Below are 8,570 nucleotides of genomic sequence, written 5' to 3' on the forward strand. Positions count from 1 at the left end.
GGTGTATCGCTCCCTGTCGACCTACAAAAATCATGAACCAAACCCTTATTTACTCTGTCTTTTGATTATGTTTGTTAATTGAATAAAATAAATACATAATCAAAAGAAAAATGAGCTGTACTGTACTAGAAATCAGTGCTGCAGCTGTGTTTTATAAGTTTTTATGGACCATGTTGTGAGCCACAAGTGACTGAAGGACAAGTCTATCCCAAAGACACAAAACACTTTAACAAAGACATTGTGTTGTGGTTTTAAATTACACTTGTTGTGACTGTATGCAAAAGGTCACATGTATTCGTGTCTTTCTGTATTGGTGGTAAACATCAGGGTATATTAAGAGTCCCAAGAGGCCTGACCGCATAGACATAGATAAATCAATATGAGCATTGATTGAGGAGGAATTCTGTTAATTGAGTGTGTTTTCTCTTCTTTTCACTAAATGATTTCTCCTGACGCTGCCTTTTTAACCCCTTTAAACCTCACCCGAACTTTATTTTAAATTCCTAGATGACATCCCAAAGTTTCCAAAGTATAGCTACTGGGCAAAACTCAAGACTTGAGTTTGAATATGTTAAAAAATATAAAAAATATATACATATATATGTATTTGTTAGATGTTAAGAAGTATATGAATATGGAGAAGGTTGTGGCAAGTGAATCCATTTAAAACCAATTAAATCATCATCAAATGGCTTCATTGATGAGCTGGAACAAGTTGATAAATAACATGTGAGATTGTCTTATATTCTACAGTTAAGTGAATTACGTACAGTTATTAAATGACCGAACTTTACTTACCCAAATGTTTGATGTTATTAGAGAAAGGCAGACTACAGAAACCACGTCCTTCAGGTCCCTTATAGTTCTACGTTATGTATTTTGTGGGCGTTGCCCTGGAGGCGAGCACCCAATAGGCTGCGAGTATACGCTCTAAGACCCGCCTTTTTGCGGTTGCTATGCCTACTACGCGTCTCTCGCTCGATTGACGGACGGAGTAGCCAATGAGCGTCGAGCTGGGCGGGAGTTTGCGCGCACACTGAAAAGTGTCTGGTGAATTTCTACTACTATGATCAGACCGCTCAGGGTGCACACAAGTGTCGGACCGTGGCTGCCGAAAGACCCGGGGGGATGGAAAATGTATAATAAACCTTGTTGGAAAAGTCTATACAGGTAACAAATGATTAATTCTCCCCTTTACCGCCTTCTGTAACATAAATATAATGTATAAATTGTGTCGTAAACCTGAGCTAACGCTAGGCTTTTACAAATATCGAGTTGGTCCTGCATGGCTGTGTTGAATTTGAAACTGGCAGCATTTAGTAAGACACGTTTGTTTGACATATGAACGGAGGGTGAACCTAGCCAGCAATTGAAGGAGAAACTTACGGGGACACAAGTTAATGTGTGAGGTTAAAATCTAATGCAAAATCCACGGTTTAAACTTTAATAGGTAATGCTCACTCTTAACAATAACCAAAATATGTTTCCATGGAGGGATTCAGAGTTAGCATCATCTGCCAAGGTGGGGCAGGGTTTTATTGGACTGCAGTTTGGATATTAGTCCTACTGATATCGATTCATTTGGCTCCAACTCAGTGGATATTTCTGTCATCTGATGCTGACTTAGAGTATTTTTTGTGAGTTGAAATATATACAAATGTCACTAGTATCCTAAGACTGAGCTTTTTTGTTGTTTGGATTATTACTAAAGTAGTTTTTCATTGCAGGATGTTTGAGGCTGATATTGATAGTAATATTAGAGTATTAAATCAAATCTCCTATGATACATTGGCCATCAGAACCTAAACATTTAAAATGAGTTTAAAGCTATGTGCTGGACATTTTAAAGCTGACAAAAACATACATGTATGCAGTTACAAATATATCCATATAATCAATATCTAAGCCCAAACTGACTGATGATATCAGACGTGCAGATGTAACAGTCAGGTTTACTTCTGACACTAGCTCTGCTTTGATTGACTATTCGGCAACCCAGAACCAGTTCTGGGTTTTCTGCCCACAGTTCAGAGACCCATTATGGGATTTCTAGGTGAGATGGAGACGAGAGATGGCCGTGCCAGCAAATATGAACTGGTCTGTCCTAGATATGTGCACTCTTAGAGGTAGAGGAAGTATTTGTCTGCCTCCGTTGGAGAATGGTACCCGACTTGGAGACACTCATGACGCAGCTCTTGTAAACAAACGTCACACCCAGGAAGGATCAGATTAAACTGAGCTTTTAAACTGAAAGTTCTGTAATATTTATAATTCAATTCGATACTGTCTTGATTTGAAATGTAGTGTCTGTGTACTGGAGTGTTTCGGATTGACAACACCCCAAAGGTGCGTTAATGTCATGCCTTATTATGGAGAGGATCAGTCTGTAATCCAACAGGGCAACTCGTAAAGGTCAAATACAGGAGTGGAGCAACTTCAGTTTTCAGATATCAGTAATGCTTGTTAATATCACAACTTGTCTGGTGTGCAGATTGTCTATCATGTGTCAGCCAGTTGTATATAATTCCACTTTGTTTGATTCTACCAACATTTCATTGGTTAAGATATCTTCAAAAGCGAAAGTAGAAACGGTTATTTTGGTGAGTTCAGGGCTTTCGGGTTGGCACTTTGCCTCATTGCATTACTTTTTAAGAGGTGAGAGTCACTGTCGCGTTGCACCAAAGCAACCACGCTGGAATTCCCCTCAGAATGACTGTTTTAATTTCTAAACAGCTATAGCATAAGCCACAGTGTTTGCATCTCCACACTGCAGCACAGCTGTCTACATCTGCCGGCATTGTTTTTCTCTGCCTCTGAAAGCAAATGGCAGGAGTTGAGAGCTAAGTGCTGCCAGGTCTTTTGATATCAAAGAAGTAAACAACACTCTCCCTGGTGCCTTGGCTTCAACAGGAGATGGACCTTTTTCCCTCCTGAATGCTCAGAAAGTGAGTCAGGGTGAGTGGGATGGAGGGAAAGGACACAGAGTGAAGGGAGGCTGTTTCACTTTCATTAAATAAAAAGTGCAACAGTGTTGGGAGGAACAGTCTTTTCTCCTTTCCTCAGTTGAAGAGGCACAATTTGGGCAAGTCATGTTTGGTGCTGGGTAGTTCTTGACGATCAGGGTTCAAAGGTTGTTTTCGAGTGCCTGTTTGTTACCTATCAAGGTTTGATTATGCTTAGAGCACAAGTTAGAGCTCGACCTAGAAGGGGCACGTTTATTGGCCTAAATAAAGAACCTTGTTTTAATGATAATGTCTTTAGCCGACCACTTTGGTCCAGATGGAAATATCTCAACAACTATTGAAATTTTATACACACATTCATGGTATCGAGAGGTTGAAGCTTAATGATTTTGGTGATCACCTGATCTTTTCTTTAGCAGCATCATGAGGTTGACATTTGGGATTCAGAGTGAAAACTATTGGACGGACCAGTGGTTTTCAAACTGGGGTCCTTCAGTGGTTTGCAGGGGGTCCCTCAGCAAAAAGTACAATCAAATATTCTAACTTTTATCATCTTTACAATAAGGAAAGCAATAAGGTTGGACATTTGTATTGATTTTAATTTATAGTGATCGCAGTTTGATCATCGATTCACTATTAAGACTTTACATCCTCTCAAACTGGGGGTCCGTTGTCTCATGTGCATCTATTGTGGGGGGTCCTTGACATGAAAAAGTATGGGAACCCCTGAGATAGCTGACAATAAAATTTGGTGTAGACATTTGTAGTCTATTTATGATCCCCTGACTTGTCATCTGTCTAAATATTGATTTATGAGCCTCACAAAGACCGGCTAGCACGGCTATGAGACTTCTAGTCTAAATATTAAAAAACTATCCATCATGCAAAGCTGCTTTGTGATGCTGCTGAATAATGAAATTGTAGCTTTGTAAGAAACGTCCTTACAAGGCTCACCGAAAAACCTAAACATCACAGAATATTAAATGTAAAAGTAATTTAACAATTAATTATCTTGGAGGTGGACAGTTTGGAGGAGAGAAAACCCTGCCATCATGGTCCGCTGGAGTGGAGTGGAGTGAGTGAAAAAGTTGATGTGAAGTGAGGTGAGTGAGTAGAGTAGTTTATGAGGTGTGAGTGAGTGAGCGAGTGAGTGAGCGAGTGAGTGAGTGATTCAGATAAATATTGCATGGTAACATATTGCGTAGTTCTACTAATATCTCAACAGTGACCCAGTACTGTGTGCCATGTTTACTGGGTTCACAGTAGTGCCAAGGCTTTAGTGATAACATGTAGAGTTTTTATTTTGGATGAACAAAGTCCAGGTCATTTTGACTTTAAACCCAGAATCCTGTTAGGACCCATTTTAGGATCAGTGACAGCAGGTGTTACAGTTTCAGACTGGCTGTTTATTTAGATTCATATTATGATTCACTGGTGTTTTTTTGTTCTTAGTCAAATGTTGTTGTTTTTTTTTTTGTATTCTGCAAGATATTGAGGCTATCACAGTAACAGAAATGCTGCCTGAAATCATAAGAAGGGACACTTGGGATTCACTCCACTTGAGATATTTAGTTACAGGTTGTCATTTAGGTGGTCAGAGAAAGTGAGGACGCCTGCCAAATAATGAGTGACACCCTCAAACTTTTGTTGACTGGCTGCCTCCTCACAGCCGTGCGGCACATAACCAATTACTAAACCACAAACTCTTCAAGGTTTCACCTCTCCTCACATCAGCATTGGAGGTTGACAGAAAGACCGAGGGAAGGTGAGGAGAACAGAAAGAAGCAGTTGAAGAAGAACAGCTCCCTGTTTTGCATTTATATTTGAATGAACTTCAGCTGTCTGTGCAGAGCCGACGTTTTATCTGACGACAACCTGCTGAGCGGTCATTTTGCTTCAATATTCAAACATGGAAGAGCAACTCATGTGCACATGCTTGCAGCCATGTATAGTTAATCAGCCGGACTGTTCAACTCCCCTGATGACTCCTCTTTCTTTCTATTTGACCCATAAGGATCTCCTTACTATTACTTATTGTGATCGTGCCTCCCTCCTTCTCTATTGGCTGTCCTACAACACATTATATGGTGCCAATGACAGATATTAATAATACATGTGTAGCCTCTCGTATGTAGGCTAGAGTGCTGCGAGGCCTCCCCTCGTCTTTGCCAAGCGGGGCAGGACCCAGAGGCAGGAAATATGAGGCAGGAAACAGTAAAGCTAACCTGTTACGTAATGAAAACACAAACAAAACTCTTTGTACTTTCAATTCAGAGCTCTTGGTTTACACAGCAACATTCTGTCATCATAAATGCCACGTGCAGTTATGCCTAAAAGTCCAGGTGACAACAGGTGACGTCTTGCTGTTGAATCAGGTACAAGCCCCCCCCTCCCATGTAAAACCATGACCTGTGCCTGAGGTTGTGAATGAGCCCAGCCAGGGGCTCCTCATGGCAGATGGGAGGGTCCTGGGGCAGGATGGAGGAGCACGCCATCCCCCCACTGGCTCTGGTCCTGGATCTATTTCTGGGTTACTGGTTCATTTTATGCTGTGCTGTGCTCAATAGGCAAGAGGGATAAAGGGAGGTGAATGCTAAAGAACATTATTTTGTTGATTTGCTTAACAGCAGCATGGAGGGTGATTTCAATTTGAGATTATTTTAATTAACTCAGAGTTAAAAAGGAATCAACCACGGCCCACGAGGCGGGAAACCTCAAATGTGTTCACAGGCTTAAACTGTATTTACAGTTGGAATACAAAATGATGTTAATAATCTCTTGTTTTAATATGCTGCCTTATCTTGTTCCTATTCATAGGAACGGATATCAGATAACTAAAGGTGAAAACATTTCTCATTGAATCAATCTGCAGCAATTTTAATAATAGTTAAATTTATTTGTGAAGCAAAGGTGTCAAAACACTGGCTGGTTGCAGCTTCTCAAATGTGACGATTTGGTGTTTTTCTTTGATTTGAGAACATTTTGATGTGTATTTTTCACTATTTTTGGATATACATATATATTTATATAAAACAACTATTAATTCATGCCTTCTTTTGTTGGTGTATTTAAAATGCTGTCTGATCCTGATTATTCATATAACCGATATCAGATAAGTAGATTATTTTAATAATCAGTTAATCATTTAGGTCATTTATCAAGTTAAAATGCCAAACATTTGCCTGTTGTACCTTCTCAAATGTGAGGATTTGCTTTACGTCTTTTTTGTTGTTTTGGGCTGTTGTTGCTCAGACAAAACAAGAAACTAATTGTTAGTTGCTGCCCTAATTGCATTGTTGGTTTGCTTAATAGCAGTATGGAGAGCTGCTGGCAGTGATTTAAAGGTGAGATAATTTTTTTAGCAGAACAGAACTTCTTTTACAGTCGGAGTACACAGAAGATAAAACAATTCTATGAATAAGATAGGGAGCCTTGTTGATGGGTTACTAAGAATATAGTAGAATACAACTGGTACACAATAAACTAGACTCTCTTTCCAGCTCTGTCTTATTTCACAGCTGCACTTCTGCAAACATGTTCGTCTCTAGCTGTGCGTCGCTGGACGTCGACGTGTATTGTGAGAGTGTTTTCTGTCACACTGTTCACTCTCTCTGCTCTCACACCGCTGGTCATGCCAGGGCTTGGAAGTGATGCCCGCCTGGCACGTTGTCATAGACTGGACTGGACTGGGGCTGTATGCTGCAGTGACAAAAGCACATTCAGGCCAGGACAATGGGGAGCTGACGGCCTGGGTTGTGTTGATCACTCTGCTTCTCACTCTGCTTCTCTCGCTCTCTCACTCTCACTGCCTCCTGTCTATTGTGTTTGCTGCCTCACTGTTTCTCTGGTTTGGTCTCTGGAGACTCCGGCACACGTTCACCAAGCAGCCTGTTTATCGCTTTAAGAGAGTAGCTCTGTGCAATGTCTCTGGAGCTGCTTTAGTCATTAAAAACAGGGTGTAATTTTGTCATCAAGTTGGCGGTGATGTGACTGTTGATTTCGGCGTGTCATCGTTAAGTGCAGGCTCTGGTTTTAGTGTTTTAGTGCTTTTGTTGACGCATTTGGCTTCGTAGGCTCGGCTGAATTTGTTGCTGATGGTTGTAGCAATCATCTTTGTCTTCACAACAGAGTGAATCACCACCAGGTTACTGTATATCGAGTAAGATCAGGGTACAATGCAGGCAGCTGATCTGATCTATATTTTAGCTTCATACACATCTTTATTGTCGGACCTATCTGTTTTTTTAATTAATCAATCGATCTTTTTGTTTATGAGATGTCATAAAATAATGAAAACCGCTCTTTGTAATTTCCCAGTGGATATTTTCAGATTGCAGTCCAACAAAATGCAAATATATTCACTTCACAATGATATAGAACAAAGAATATGCTTGATAAAGAACTAAATGAATTATTGAAATAGTTTAGAGCTGAAAAGATTAGTTGAATAATCGAGTAATTGATCATCAGACAATTCATCAGTAACCTTTTTGCAAATCACTCGTTCCAGTCATTTTTCAATCCTAAAAATGCAAAACATTCTCAAATATGACTATGCTGAATGTTCTTGGTCCTACGTGAAAGTAAACCGAATCATCTTGAACTGATCATGGTCACAACAATTTGAAGATAACACCAATTCATTAAACAGTAATCAATGAATTGAGAAAATAATCTGCAAATCGGTCAATAATTAAAACAATCAATCCCTGAAATAGTTTTTTCATAATTTTCATCCCCCTCCTATATCAGCGCTTGTTATCACCTCACATGACCAAAGGTTCACGTTTAGGTCACGTGATGACTCCTGAACCAGCTCCATTCACTGAATGAAGACCGCGAGATTCATTGAAAGCTCTGAATCATTTGTTAGTTGACCTTTTGAGTTTAGATTCTCCTCACCATATGTTGTACCCAAAGGTCAAGTGTTTCCCCACCACTGACCCCCACCCTGGAGTCAATGGTGACGATGCAGACAGGTGAACTTAGTTAATAATAATAATAATAATAATAATAATATGTTGAATAATAATCGAAATGAGTATGCAAAAACGTGTTGTGACTAATAGGAGGAAGTCAGTTGAACGACGTTGGTACAGATAAACTGAAAGCTTACAGAGGAACTTGAACACTCATATCAACGCACATAGGTTTTATATTCATGAAAGAAACATCCACAGTAAGGTCTCTCTCTAAATAACCAGCCACAGAAGCAGTGAGTCATCCCACGCCGGTAGATGTGGCAGCGGAGTGCAGAAGACTGTCGGTGGCGGTGAAGGGGAAATTAGGCCTGACACAAAATGATCTCTCCTCCACGCTTCGCCAAATCAGGTTTAAAACTAATACTGAAGGACAGACGAGTCGATCTGCAGTGCAGTAGACTTTCTCTGTGAGGCTCCAGCTGCTCTATAAATTCAGTCTGTTTGTCCTTGTCCTAACTCTCCCTCACACCTGCACTTGAGAAATAGAAACCTGACTGCATAGTAATGATTGGTTTTAAAAAGTATATGTATGGACACTATGTGTGCAACAGATAATCAGGGTAATATCTTGAAGTTGTCCAAAACCCAAAGATTTTAAAATACAATGAACAAATCAAAGCATTTT

At 40.0% G+C, this 8,570-nt stretch overlaps 1 protein-coding gene across 1 annotated transcript in view; it reads left to right on the plus strand.

The window, feature by feature from the left end:
• Positions 1 to 1,072: 1,072 nt before the first annotated feature.
• fcho1 (FCH and mu domain containing endocytic adaptor 1) overlaps positions 1,073 to 8,570 on the plus strand; it is a gene marked incomplete in the record, with an annotated part of 56,051 nt that continues 48,553 nt past the window's right edge. Inside the window, 1 exon segment of the mRNA XM_035653018.1 lies at positions 1,073 to 1,170.

Source organism: Morone saxatilis, unplaced genomic scaffold, assembly GCF_004916995.1.
Source record: "Morone saxatilis isolate NCDOM2014 unplaced genomic scaffold, NCSU_SB_2.0 Contig12, whole genome shotgun sequence".
Lineage (NCBI taxonomy): Eukaryota > Metazoa > Chordata > Actinopteri > Moronidae > Morone > Morone saxatilis.